Genomic DNA, 15,325 nt, shown 5'->3' with positions numbered 1-15,325 from the left:
GTGATGGCTGCCGAGGCCTGGGCAGAGGGCGGGCTGGGTTCGGAAACAAACCATCCTGGGAATTCGAGAGGAAGCTTGCCTTAATTTGGACTAACTCTAAGACTTAAGAAGTGTATACAGTTTTAAAGAGGAAGCACCATGAAATACAGAAACTTCTGGTCCGGTTAGCTCAGCTGATTATTTTCATGTTGCCACAATTCGTCAGTGAGTTTTGCCTTTTCCTTTTCTCAGTTTCTTTAAAAGCAGTGCATTCATACTGTACACCCCTGATAATGTGGAGTACGCGAGGTTTAGAAAACAGAATAGTTCTATTTGGTTTACTATAATAACTTGTTCTTTAAAGGTGCCAAAGGTTGAGCAAAAGACAGTTATTCAAGAGTATTACGGTACCTAAGCATTTCACATCCAAACTGTTAAAAGGGCCCCATTTTTGGATCTCAACCACCAACTTTATAGGGTAGCCCTAGGGACTTTTAAAAAGGGAGGTTTGAAGACGCATTTCAAATGTGGTAGCTGAACTGAAGAAGTGAGGATGGAAACTTGGGTAGGGATGAATTTGACACAGAAGGATATTTGAAAGTAGGGATTCCTTCTGTTAATTTCGTAAAACTTTTTATATAATTAATAACTGCGTTCTGTTGTGTCAAGATAGATCAGTTGGTTATAGTTTAGTGGTAGGAGGCCCAGATTATAGTGAGTAGATTTTTTTTCTCCCTCTCCTTTCAGCAGACTATTTCAAGACCATTGCTAACCCTTGGAAATACATAAGGAGGTTAGTTAGGGTTAAAGTGTGGCTTTTAAATGGTTATAGCAGAAATTTATTATTGTTACTACGCTATTCAAAATATCTTCCTAGTAATAGTGTATTAGTAACAAAAAAGGTAAACATAAAACAGTAAAAATTCACAGTTCATATTCAGTTTTACCTGATTCAGATTTTTTAAAGCTTTCACCCTTCATATCATGCAAAAAAAATGTACACTGTTAATTTGTGTGTGCAGTTTGTAAGGATATATGTTTTTTTCCATTCATATTCCTATGAACCTGGAATGCAAACAAAGAGGTGCTTATTTATTTCTCATAAATGTTTTATCAGTCCTGTCAAAACCCCAAATTTTCACACACTTTCCAAACTGGTATAGGGGAAAAGAATATATTTGAATATTTTCTCACTTATTCTTGACATATAATATCCTATTAGTTTAAGGTTGCCACACACATTTTTTTGAAAATTTATTTGTCCCACTTATTCTCAAAAGGAGTTGGAAAATGCATGTACATTTTATTGTGCTTTGCTTTGTTGTGCATCACAGATACTACACTTTTTACAAATTGAAGGCAAGGCTGTCCACCAGTAAAAAGATTACAACTAGCTTTATTGCAGGGGTCTGGAACTGAACCTACAATACCTCCAAGGAATGCTTGTCATTAAGCTTGTCTTCACTGGAAGTGTGAATGTTAGGGAACCACCTAGCTGAACTCCATTTTGCTGTCTGCTCTGGATGAAAGCCATTTGAAAGCAGGCACCTCCCTCCTTCTAGATCTCTGCAGAGCCTTAGAGCTTTCACTGCAGGGATTTGCTTCTGTGGGCCTAGGTGTCTCCCCAGATACCTTCTTAAAACTATTAGCGTTGCTAGCCTTGTTATTTGTGAATTCCCTTGTTGTGAATAAGGAAGTATTTGATGTTTTTTATTGATTTGAGAGAGAGGGAGAGAAATGGAAACATTGATAGTTTGCCTCCCATATGTGCCATAGCCAGGTATTGAACCTGCAACCTAGGTGTATGCCTTGATCAGGAATTGAACACGCAGCCTTTTGGTATATGGAACAATGCTCTAACCAGCTGAGCTATCCAGCCACAGCTCGAGCTTCTCTTTTTTTTAATTAATTAATTAATTAAATAATTTTAGGTCCCTGATGATACCTCAGATTTCAGAAAATAGTAGAGCCAAATGGATGTTTAAATATAACCTAGTTTGATATCTTTATACCAGAAAAATATTGAATAATGCTAAGTTAATTAATTTTTCTACCTTGCAGTACCTGAGAGGAAAGGCTGACATTTTTTCCTTTTTTACCCATACTAAACTTGCATGGGACTATATGTTTATATTATTCATGGATGTATACAATTTGTCTCTGTTTAACAACTAAACAGTAGTTGTTAACTTGCTGAAATATATACACAGTATTACCCGGCATCTTAACATTTTAACTGATACATAGGTTTTTCTTTTCTTGGATTGTTGTAGGGCCTGTAACTACTTGCTTTGAATCTTTGATGTAGTGGGAAATCTTGTGTTGCTAATTTGAGCCCCTTCCATCTTTGCTACTTAATATCATGGCCATTTGTTACTGTTCTAAGCTGGTCGGTAACATTGGTTGATAGTTTCATATTGTGACTTAGACACGAAAGTTCACAAAGTATCTTGTTCATTTAACCAGTTCTACAAGGAAAGACATAACAAATAGCCACAACTTATGAACCCTCAAAAATGTTCAAATATTTGGCCTTCTATTTATTGCAGTGTTATAAATTTATATATGCCACTTTGTTCTGTTTTTCTTCAGATAGTATAGGGGAAAGAAAATGGACTTTAATTTTAGATAGTATTAAATTCAATTCTAAGTTTGTCAGTTAATAGTGATGACTTTAGATTCTTGATTATCTTTCTTGAGCTTAATTTATGAATGGGAATCAATATTAGCTTGGAATTGAGACAGGCCAGTAAGCGGGGGCAAGTATAATAAGGAAAATGAGACAGATAGTTAACAAGCAATTTGCAGCCAGCTAGTAAACGCTATTTTCCCTAAATGAAGGACACAAGAGTAAATGGTTTGCACTTCCCCAATCAGAGGGTAAATAAGTTTAAATCACACTGCTCAGGAAGATAGAGAGCAGAAATTTAATTTGCACCATTTGCCAACCACACCCAAGGACAGATGAAATCAGGGGAACAAGTCTCATTTGGCACTTCAGCATAAAGCAGAGGAATATCCTACTGAGATCCTCCCAAGATGGCCACTAAACCCCCAGTCTTTGAAAGCCCTCTAAATGAAGGTGCCAGTGTGCTCTCCCTCCCTGGAGCACGCCCATGCCTTTGCCTTCTCCCTCTTCACCCACAGGCATGCATCTCCTAAACTCTGAGGGACCACATGAGTCTTGCAAGAGCCAGGGAGCAATGGGCAGTGGCAGCTCCTCATGGTTTAACCCCCTGACCCTATCCCCACGGCCCCCTTTCTCCAACTTCTTAGAGAGCCAAAGCAGCCCAGTTGAGGCTCATTTCCCCACATAGTCCTTCACCTGTTGCTTCTTCTGTTCTGGGCCCTTCCTTGTTTACTGTTCCCAGATTTAATAAATATCCTCTAAAAGATCACTTGGACTCATATTGTGAAATTTTTCCTACAGGAAGTCAAGAACCCACACTACCCGCTGGCCCCAGGCAGGCCTGCTCAGGGCCAGGTCCTCTTTCTGGTAACACCTTGTGAAAAGAAAATAGAAATCTTAATATTGAATGGTAAGATTTGTGGTGATTTAAATTGGTTTTTCTTCTGCTTTTGTTTATTTAAGAGTTTCTTTAACCCAGATGTATTATTTTTATAATTAGAATCAATATAAAAAAGTCAACAAAAAGTAAAATAGTGGGTTAAGGCTCTAAGAGATAGAAGTATGTGTTTTTGACTTTGTAAAAAAATTTCATTGAGTTATCACGTTTTATAAACTGCACCCTTCTAAAGTGTACAATTCAGCCATGACAGGTGTGACTCAGTTATTGAGTGTCAGGTTGCTGGTTTGATTCCCGGTCAGGGCACATACCTGGGTTGTGGGCCCAGTCTCTGGTTGGGGCACATGCAAGAGACAACCTATTGATGTTTCTCTCCCCTTCTTTCTTCTTCCCTTCCCTCTCTCTAAAAATAAATAAAATTAAAAAATCTTAAAAATAATAAAGTGTACAATTCAGTGTTTGTTTTTAAACCATATTTATAGAGTTGTGCAACCATCACCACACTCTAACTCCAGAAAATTTTTATCACCCTAAAAGAAATTTGGTATCAATGAGCAATAACTCCTCATTTACCCCTCTCCAAGCCCCTAATAACCACTAATCTGCTTTATGTTTCTCTGCATTTGTCTATTCTGGACATTTCATGTAAACAGACCATACAATCAGTGGCTTATTTTACTCTGGCTTTATGTTTTCAGTGTTCATCTATCAGTACTTCATTTATTTTAATTGTATTTTGTTGATTATGCTATTATAGTTGTCCTGATTTTCCCCTTTTTGTTCCCCTCAACCCAGTACTCTCTACTCCCTCAGGCAATCCCCCCACCACTGTTCATGTCCGTGGGTCATGTGTATAAGATCTTTGGCTACTCCATTTCCTATACTGTACTTTACATCCCCATGGCTATGCTGTAACTACCTATTTGTATTTCTTAATTCCCCTCACCTCTTCACCTACTCCCGCACACCCCTCTCATCTGGCAGCCATCAAAACATTGTCTGTATCCATCATTCTGTCTCTGTCTTGTTTGTTTAGTTTGTTTTTTAGATTCAATTGTTGATAAGTATTTTTGCCATTTTATTGTTCATAGTTTTGATCTACATTTTCTTAAATAAGTCCCTTTAACATTTCATGTAATGATGGTTTGGTGATGACTAAGTCCTTTAGTTTTTTTCTTATCTGGGAAGCTCTTTATCTGCCCCTCAATTCTAAATGATACCTTTGCTAGGTACAACACTCTTGGCTGTAGGTCCCCCTTTTCATGACTTTGAGTATTTCTTGCCAATCCCTTCCGGCCTGCAAAGTTTCTTTTGAGAAATCAGCTGACAGCCTTATGGGAAATCCCCTGTAGGTAACTAACTTCTTTTCTCTTGCTGCTTTTAAGATTCTCTCTTTATCTTTAACCTTTGGCATTTTAACTATGATGTGTCTTGGAGTGGGCCTCTTTGCATCTATCTGGTTTGGGACTCTGTGCTTCCTGGACTTATATGTCTATTTCCTTCACAAAATTAGGGAAGTTTTCTTTCATTATCTTTTCAAATAGATTTCCAATTTCTTGCTGTTTGTTTTCTCCTGGTACCCCCTATGATGTGAATGTTGGACCTCTTTTAAGTTGTCACAGAGGCTGCTTATACTCTCCTCATTTTTTTTGGATTCTTTTTTCATCTTGTTGTTTTAAATTATTTTCAGAAACAGGGGAAGGAAGGGAGAAAGAATGAGAGAGAAACACTGATCAGTTGCCATAACTGGGTACCTGGCCTGCAGCCCAAGCTTATGCCTTGACTGGGAATTGAACCAGTGACCTTTCAGTCACAAGCCTGCACTAAACCCACTGAGCCACACCGGCCAGGACCTTCTTGTTGTTCTGATTGGTTGTTTTTTGCTTCCTTATGTGAATTATAAGTTTCAAATTACTGTGTTTTTAGACTCACTAGATGTAGCAGAAAGGTGCAAGAGTTCTTTTTAAATGTCAAAATTTACAATATGTTTAAAAGTACATTTTTAAAAAAATCATTTAAACTTAAATTTTAGATATTGACTTAAAAATGTCTAAAGATATAGGTAGTTTTCAAAAGAATTTTAGGTGGTACACAAACAAAAATATGAATACCACTGATACAAAGAAATGGTCACATAACTATAAAAAGGCATCTAGTCCATCTAGTCTCTTGGCTTTTTTTTTAAAGAAATTTTTTAAAAGATTTTATTTATTTATTTTTAGAGAGGGAAGGGAGGGAGATAGAGAGAGAGAGAGAAAAATCAATGTGTGGTTGCTGGGGGCCATGGCCTGCAACCCAGGCATGTAATCGAACCTTCGGGAACTGGGAATCAAACCTTCGACACTTTGGTTCCCAGCCTGCGCTCAATCCACTGAGCTACGTCAGCCAGGACACTTGGCTTTAAATATTATCTATATACTGGTGACTACTGAATTTATGTCTCCTGCTCAGACTTTTCCTCTTTTCCCTGAAGCACATATTTAGCTGCCTACTTAACATTTATCCTGTCCAAAACAGAATTCTTGAATTCTACCCCTTTCCCATACTCACATGCACACAATCTGCTCTTTTCTTCTCCTAGGGTTTCTTCATCTGAGTGAATGCTACCTCTAGTCATCCAGTTGCTCTGTCCAAAGACTTCTGAGTTATTCTTGACTTCTTTCTTTTTAAAATATTCATCATCGAATGCACCAGCAAATCCTGTCAGGTCTACCTATGAAATATATCCAGAATTATCTGTCATCTCTCTCCTAGACACGAAAATAGTCTACTTTTCTCCCTATTTCATCCCTGTTTCTATTCTTGCTGTCTTTTTTTTAATGATCCTTTAAAAATATAACTTTGATTATGCCTAGTCTGGAGGCTTCTTTTCATTTTTAGAATAATATCTAAATTCTTACAATGTTCTAAAAGATTGTAGTGGTCTGGCTTCTGGTTTCATTTGTATCATTTTACCTCTCATTCCATTTCCACTGCACTGGCCCTCTTACTGTACCTTTGACACAGTGATTGTGCTACTTTGTCTCAAGGCTCTCCACCTGTTCCTTTTGCCTAATTTGCTCTTCTTCCCCCAGATTTCCACTGGCTCACTTCCAATATTATCACCTCAAAGAGGCCTTGACCTTTCTAAAATAGTGCCCTTCATCCCTTTCCTTTCCCCCTTAATCTGCTTCCTTTTTTATCTTATCACATTTATTATATATTTGCTTATTTTCTGTCTCCTCACTAGAAAATGAGTTCTAAAAGGGGAGGATCTTATCTGTTTTTTTTTCACTGTCTTAGCTCCAGTCTTATGTAGTAAGTAGTGAATAAATGTGTTGACTGTGAAATGAATGTATAAATGTATATCCTCAAGTGCCTACCATAGGGCTGTTATATATTTGGTATGGCAAAGGTATTAAATGGATGAGTGTATGGATATAGTATCACTCTTGTATTGTACTGTATTGTTCCTTTTTGTATGGGAAGATTACATTTTGCATAGTGTAAAAAACTAGTTTCTTTTTACCCTGTTGAGCTTTGAGATAGCAACCGAGGTTCTCACTCTTCAGCACCACAAATGACTCTTTCTGGTCTCCATTCTTTAACTTATAACAGTGAGGAGAATGGTTCCACAGAAAGCTTTCCCACTGAGAAATTTTAAGGTCAAATAACGTATTATTTTTTAGATTTTTAGAGTTTAGATTTATTTTATAGTATTTTTGCTCTTTTGCCTTCTAAATTAATTTAGTTGCCCTTGGACCACTTTTCTTGCCTATAACATAAACACCTTGGTTCCACAGAAAATATTATAAAGTGATTCATCTTTAGCATGATCCAGGTTCAAGAACTAGTTCTCAAAAAAAGTATTAATACATTGTCTTAGTGCATAAAGAAAAAATAACTAATTCTCATGTATACTTGCCAAGTAGTACTCATTTCTGCATGGTAAACAAGGATTTTTTTTTAAACTAAAAATGTCAATTGACTTTAGTAATTTAGAAAGAATAGCAGTTATGTTGGGTTGTTAGTAAAGAATGCTGATTTTAATGCTGGTGTTTTTGAAGGGAGGACAAGCTATTAAAATGGATGAGAAACTAGTAATTTTGAAGTACTCATTTGAATTAAATTACCTTTAATAAAATTTTGAAACAATGTATTTCATATGTGGTGGAAGAGAATCAATGTTTAGTTCTGTAAATTTTTTTAGGGGAAATTATCTAAGAAAGTTTTTTTAAAAATTAGTGAAATCTGTATCTTTGACTATATTAGCTTAAATACCTCTAAAAAGCATAAACTGGGAGATACAAAATATGTACAGCTGAAGCCATGTAAGTTATGAAGAATGTTGGCATATGTTCAACCAACCAACATATAATTCTGGAGGAGAAGCGGATAATCTGCTTCTATATTTATATACAACATTAGGAAGAAAATGCTGCTGCACTTAAATTTCCAATCTGGCAGAACTTCAGGTTCAGAATACTAAATAAGGATTCTTTAAAGTTAACTCTCTCCTGCCCTGGCCAGTGTGGCTCAGTTGGTTGGAGCATTATTCAGTAAACAGAAAGGTCACGGGTTCAATTTCCAGTCAGAGCACATACCTAGGGACCAGAACAATCAATGTCCCTCTCTCCCTCCCTCTCCCCCTACCCCTTCTCTTCCCCCTTCCCTTTCTCTCTCTCTCTCCCTTGCCCTCTGGAATAGTGGATACATCCTCTGTCAAGGATTTTTTAAAAAAGTAAACTTTCTTTGTAACAAATTAGAAACATACCTTGCCCCATTTAAGATCTACAGAAGGTATATTAATACTATTTTCTATGGCAGCTGCAGAATAAGATGTTTTACTTAATTGTAAATCTAAGGGGGGGGGAATCCCTGTGGGTTTTTAAAAATTATTTTATTGATTATGCTATTACGGTTGTCCCATTTCCCCCCCTTCATTCCCCTCCCCCCTGCCCACCCTCTCCCACCCACATTCCCCCCTTTAGTTCATGTCTATGTGTCATAAGTTCTTTAGCTTCTATATTTCCCATACTATGTTTGCCCTCCCCCTGTCTACTTTCTACCTACCATTTATGCTACTTATTCTCTGTATCTTTTCCCTCTCTCTCCTCCTCCCACTCCCATTGCTAACCCTCCATGTGATCTTCATGTCTGTGGTTCTGTTCCTGTTCTAGTTATTTGCTTAGTTTGTTTTTGTTTTTGTTTTAGGTGTGGTTGTTAGTAATTGTGAGTTTGCTGTCATTTTACTACACATGTTTTTTATCTTCTTTTCTTAGGTAAGTCCCTTTAACATTTCATAAAATAAGGGCTTGGTGATGATGAACTAACTCCTTGAACTTGACCTTATCTGAGAAGCACTTTATCTGCCCTTCCATTCTAAATGAAAGCTTTGCTGGATAGAGCAATCTTGGATGGAGGTCCTTGCCTTTCATGACTTGGAATACTTCTTTCCAGCCCCTTCTTGCCTGCAAGGTCTCTTTTGAGAAATCAGCTGACAGCCTGATGGGAGCTCCTTTGTAGGTGACTGTCTCCTTATCTCTTGCTGCTTCTAGGATTCTCTCCTTCTTTTTAATCTTGGGTAATGTAATGATGATGTGCCTTGGTGTGTTCCTCCTTGGGTCCAGCTTCTTTGGGACTCTTTGAGCTTCCTGGACTTCCCAAGAAGTCTGTTTTCTTTGCCAGATTGGGGAAGTTCTCCTTCATTATTTGTTTAAATAACATTTCCACTTGTTGTTCTTCCTCTTCCCCTTCTGGTACCCCTATAATTCAGATGTTGGAACATTTAAAGATGTCCTGGAGGTTCCTAAGCCTCTCATTTTTTTGAATTCTTGTTTCTTCCTTCTTTTCTGTTTGGTTGTTTCTTTCTTCCTTCTGGTCCACTCCATTGATCTGAGTCCCAGTTTCCTTCCCATCACTATTGATTCCCTATGCATTTTCCTTCATTTCACTTATTGTAGACTTCAATTTTTCATCTAATTTGTGACCAAATTCAACCAGTTCTGTGAGCTTCCTGATCACCAGTGCTTTGAACTGTGCATCTGATAAGTTGGCTATCTCTTCGTCCCTTAGTTGTATTTTCTCTGGAGCATTAATCTGTTTTTCCATTTGGGCCATTTTTTTTTGTCTTGTCACGCCTGTTATGTATGAGGGGCGGAGCCTTAGGTGTTCACCAGGGCGGGGCAACCCAGTCACTGACTGGGTTGTGATGCTTATGTGGGGTTGGAGTCTGAGAGGGAACAATGGCGCTTGCTCCACTCTCTGTCGGATTTCGGTTCCTTCTACGGCTTCCCCCAAGCAAATTGGGCCCTTCTGGTGCTGATTCACATGTGGGTGGGCCTGTGTGCATTCTAGGACCCTGTGGGTTTCTCTGACGAACTCTGTGAGGCTGGGAGTCTCTCTCTACACCTCAACCCCCACAGGTGTTTTCAATCGGTGTTTTGAGGCTTTATTTCTTGGTGCTGGGACCCTGGGTTGTGCGGTCTGTCTCACTCCCCAGTTTTGCCTGGTTTATCTGCATGCGGATGTGGGACTGCCCAGTCATCCAGCCACCTTGGGCACCATGCCTTGCTTCACAATTGCTGCCTCGCTGGGTCTGCCCATTGCCACCCTGCACCCAGGGTCTGCCAGCCACCGCCTGTGCACCCAGGCGGTCTGCCCACTGCTGCTGTCTGGCGTGCCTGGTGCCATTGCTTTTTGTACCATGACCCCTCTCCGCCCGGCCACCTGACTCTGCCCTTCCTACCGGTCTGGATGAATGTGTCCATTTTAACTCTTTGTTTATCGGACTTCCATACAGTTCAATTTTCTGTCAGTTCTGGTTGTTATTTTGTTTCTAAATTGTTGTTGTCCTCATTTTGGTTGTGTGAGGAGACACAGTGTGTCTACCTATGCCTCCATCTTGGCCGGAGTCCAAATCCCTGCATTTTATCACAGATATAAAAATCCATTCCAGGGGAACAAATAACAAGCACATTGGATCCCTAATGAGAATAGAGAATATGTTGTATAGCACAGTAATGTATCTTTGAGGAAGTAAGACTGAGCAAAAATAAGAAATCTACCTTATTCTCATGGGAGATTTGATAGTCCTGAAATGAAAAAATTAATTAGATTGAGGACCCACCAAGCATAAAAAAATGGTTAAGTTTCCATATAGCAAATAAATCTCTCTTCAAAATCTTGAAAAAGAACCAAGAGAGCTGAATTATAATTATTCCTTTTTTCCTAACAATTGGTAATAATTGCAATTAAAATCATGGACTAACTACAAATTATTGTTGAAAGAAATTATAGATGATGTAAATAAATGGAAAGATATTTCATGTTTAAGGATTGGAAGACAACATTGTTAAGATGACAATATTTGCCAAGTTGATACACAGCTGCAACACAACTTCTATCAAAATCCCCAGTTGGCTTTTCTGCAGAAATTAATAAACTGATCCTAAAATTCATATGAAAATTCAAGGGACCTAGAATAGCCAGGAGCCTTGAAAAAGAAGAACAAAGTTAGAAGACTCTCACTTTCTGATTTAAAAATTTCCTGCAAAGCAACAGTAATCAAGATTGTGGTTCCAGCATAAGGATAGACATAATCAATGGAATAGAATTGAGAGTCCAGAAGTAAACTTTCACAGTTGTGTTCAATTAATTTTTTAAAAAAGGATGCCAAGATAAATCAGTGAGGAAAGAAGATAGTCTTTTCAACATATAGTACTGGGACAACTGGATATCTATATCCAAAAACTAAAATTGAATCCTTTCCTGACGCATGTACGAAAATTAACTCAAAATAGATCATAGACCTAATATAATAGATAAAATTTAAAAACTCTTGAAAGAAAATATAGAAGTAAATCTTAATGACCTTCGGTTAGGCAAAACCTTCTCAGATATGACACCCAAAGTGTAAGCAAAAAAAGAAAAAAAATAGATACACTGGACTTTTCAAAATTTAAAACTTCTGTACTTCAGAATCCACAATTTTTTAAAAGATTTCATTTATTTATTTTTAGAGATAAAGGAAGGGAGAGAAATATTGATGTGCAAGAGATACATTGATCGGTTGCCTCTTGTACACCCCCAACTGGGGACATGGCCTGCAACCCAGGCATGTGCTACCCTGACTGGGAATCAAACCAGCAACCCTCCAGCCTTCCACCTGCTCTCAGACTGGCACTCAATCCCCTGAGCCACACCAGCCAGGGCTAAAACTTCTGTACTTAAAAAGACTCTGTCAAGAAAGTGAAAAGACAACTCACAGAATGGGAGAAAATACTTGCAAATTATAAATATTATAAGATACTTGTATATAGAACATATAAAGAGCTCTTACAACTCAACAATAAACAAGAAATAATCCAATTTAAAATGGTCAAGGAATCTAAATATACACTTCTCTAAAGAAGATATATGAATGGCTGGTTAGCATATGAAAAGGCCCCAATATCATTAGCCATGAGGGAAATGCAAATCAAAAACCCAGTAAAATATTACTTCACACCCACTAGGTGGCTACCATCAAAAAGACATGCAATAACAAATCTTGGTGAGAATTTGGAAAAAATTCAAACTCTCATACACTGCTAGTAGGGATGTGAATGCTGTAACCACTTTGGAAATCAGTTTGGCAGTTCCATAAAATATTAAGCATTAAGATAATATAGGGTAATATTATCTACCCTATAACCCAGAAATTCCACTTCTAAATATATACCCAAAAGGAAAGAAAACATATAGCCACACAAAAACTGACATACAAATGTTTGTTGCCATCCTGGCTGGTGTGGCTCAGTGGCTTGGGCATCATCCCACAAGTGGAAAGGTCACTGGTTTGATTCCCAGTCAGGGCACATGCTTGCACTGCAGGCCAGGTCCCTGGTTGTGGGTATGTATCAGAGGCAACAGATTGATGTTTCTCTCCTTCTCTTCCTCCCTCAGTTTCCCTCTCTCTAAGAATAAATAAATGAAATCTTCAAATGATCATTGCCACAGTGTGTATATAAATATTTTTCCTTCTGCCTTTCTAGGTTCTTGGCTGGGGCTCTGTAACAGAACACAGATTAACAAGAGAAAAACAAATAGAAGTTTATGAACATGTATATCTCTTATGTATATGGGAGAAACTCGGATAGTAACTCAAAGGTTAAAAACTCGGGCTTATATAGCATTTTAGTGAAGAAACAGTAAATATTTAGAGAAGTCACAAGGTAAAGGAAAAGGACATTGTGTGTCTAAGGGAGGCAGATTGTGGGAAGGCAAATATATGGGGGGACTAATGGAAGATAACGGCTAGTCAGTAAAGTTTGCTATATGGAGTCCTCTGGCATTGCCTCTGGGCTGATAAAAATTTAAGATTGCCAGTGATTAACATGTACAAATCTATATCCTGCTGTTAGGCAAATGGGGGAAAGCAGAGAGCTTTTTATTTTTTATTTTATCTGCTTCTTTTCAATTGCCTTCAGTTCAAAATAATCCAAAGATGCATGTTTTGGGATGGCAAATTCTTCTATTCTTCAAAGAATTATTCATAATAGCCAAAAAATGGAAACAACCCTAAAGTCCATGAAATGATTAATAAAGATAATATTGTATGCTCATACAATGGAATGTTATTTGGCAATAAAAAGAAGTGAAGTACTGATATATGCTACAACATAGATGAATTTGAAAACATTATGTTAAGTGAGAGAAGCTGCATATTGTGTGATTCCATTTACATGACATGTCCAGAATAGGCAAATCCATTGAGACAGAAAATAGATTAGTGGTTGCCTAGGTTAGAGTTTCTTTTGGGGGTGATGAAGTGGTCTAAATTGATTGTGATGATGGTTGCACAACTCTATGAATATACTAAACACCTGATAGGTACATGGGTGAATTTTATAATATGTGAATTACATTTCTTTTTTTTTAGGTTTTTATTTATTTATTTTGAGAGAGAGAGAGAGAGAAAGAGAGACATCAATGTGTGGTTGCTGGGGGTTATGACCTGCAACCCAGGAATGTACCCTGGCTGGGAATTGAACCTGGGATACTTCGATTCGCAGCCCGCGCTCAATCCACTGAGCTACGCCAGCCAGGGCCCTATAATATGTGAATTACATTTCAACATATATGTTAGAAATAAAAACAAAAGGTAAAGTGTAAGAGGCAGGGTTAGCCTTGGAGTAGGAAGAGTGACTATTAGTCCATTACTGTGTACTCTGATTTTAATGGCTGGGAGCACTTAAAATAGCTATCCAAAATATTACTTGCTTTGCCTTAGATAGTGCTTGAAATTGTGTTTTCCAGATGATTCCCTTAAAAGTCAAACCTTTCGTTCCTAAAATTTCCCTGTATAAAATGCCAGTACTTTAGGGAAATATTACATCTTAAGTAATCAATGACTATTTTTACAGATACTAGTGGACTATTGGTAGAAATTAAAGCTTTGGGTAAAGAAACCAAATGGGATACAGGAGGGTATGTGTAAGGGTTGAGAGTGGCCAGTACCAGAAAACGAAATGCTTAGTAAGGATTTGAGGTCATTAGAAGAAAACATAATCTATATCAGAGTATTCCTAAAATAGGTGATATTAGATTACATTGCCTAAATCATACACTCTTAATAAAATTAAGATATTTTCCTCTTTACAAAAAGAGAAAAATGAAAAACAAAAATGAGAATTGTTCAGGTTCAGTGGGCTAGTGGTTGCCTAGGTGAGACATTTGCTTAGCACCTTTAATGCATTCTTTGGAGGAAATTGCTTCCTGACTCATTACCAAAGTGAGTTTTAAAAAATAATGATTTGGGGAGGTTCTTATCTAGTGCTGTCTAGAACATGCTAGTATCAGCTATAAATAGACTTGTAAAATAATAAATGGACTTGTAAAACTAAGAGAATGCATCATTAAGAAATATCCTAATATTTTTATTATTTTTAAGACTATTTATTTACTTCTTAGAGGAGACAGGAGGGAGAAAGAAAGGGAGAGAAAAGAGAAAGATCAATGTATGAAAGATATATCAATTGACTGCCTCTTGAATGCCCCCAGCTGGGGACCTGGCCCACAGTCCAAGCAGGTGCCCTGACTGGAAATCGAACCTGCAACCTTTTGGTTCTCAGGCCAGCACTCAATCCACTGAACCACACCAGCCAGGGTAAAAGCATTTTAGACTTAATGATATTCTCAACTTAATGATTGATTTATCTTGATGTAACCCCATAATATGTTGAGGAGCTTGTGTATTTCCTGATGTATTTTCAGTATTTCATTCCTCTAGTAGTTTTAATCATTTTGTAGAATCTGATGAAAATATCTGTCATCTCTCCACATGCATGTATAAGCCTTGTTTTAGTTATCCATTGGTAGGTATCAAACCACCCTAAAATTTACTGACTTAAAACAATGATTATTTATTCTCCTGATTCCATGGATTCATGATGCGGCCACTGGCCTGCAGTGACCATGGAATGCTGCAGATGGCTCGTCTAAACACGAGAAAAACATACACAGAGACAACTGAGTCCTGTGGGGAAATAGGGACAAAATGGCCACTCTCTCTAGTGGAGAGCGCCCTGAGCCCCCTCCTGAGTAGGGTTTCACTAAGAATACAGACACAGTTTGTGGATTACAGCCTGGCAGGGAAGATTAAACAAGTAGGTAATTTTCAAAGGTGCTGACAGAACTCCTGCTGGGATTCTGGGCAGAGTTTGGGGTTTTATCACTATAGGACCTAAAAGGCTAGTCCCGTTTTCCTGCCTGTGCCTTCATATTCTAATTCAATAGCATCCTCCAGCAAGCAGATCTCACAGGATCTTGCATATTCTATGTCCCAGGCCTGATTATCC

General features: G+C 37.9%; 1 protein-coding gene across 1 annotated transcript in view; it reads right to left on the bottom strand.

Moving 5' to 3' along the window:
• Window positions 1-15,325, bottom strand: part of LOC114513014 (tubulin alpha-1B chain) — a 35,825-nt gene that overhangs the window by 3,740 nt on the left and 16,760 nt on the right. The gene's annotated exons all lie outside the window — the stretch shown is intronic.

The sequence above is a fragment of the Phyllostomus discolor genome, chromosome 2 (assembly GCF_004126475.2).
Source record: "Phyllostomus discolor isolate MPI-MPIP mPhyDis1 chromosome 2, mPhyDis1.pri.v3, whole genome shotgun sequence".
NCBI classification, from domain to species: Eukaryota; Metazoa; Chordata; class Mammalia; order Chiroptera; family Phyllostomidae; genus Phyllostomus; species Phyllostomus discolor.
The sequence above is the reverse complement of the archived record's forward strand: the minus strand, read 5'-3'. Positions and strand labels throughout refer to the sequence as shown.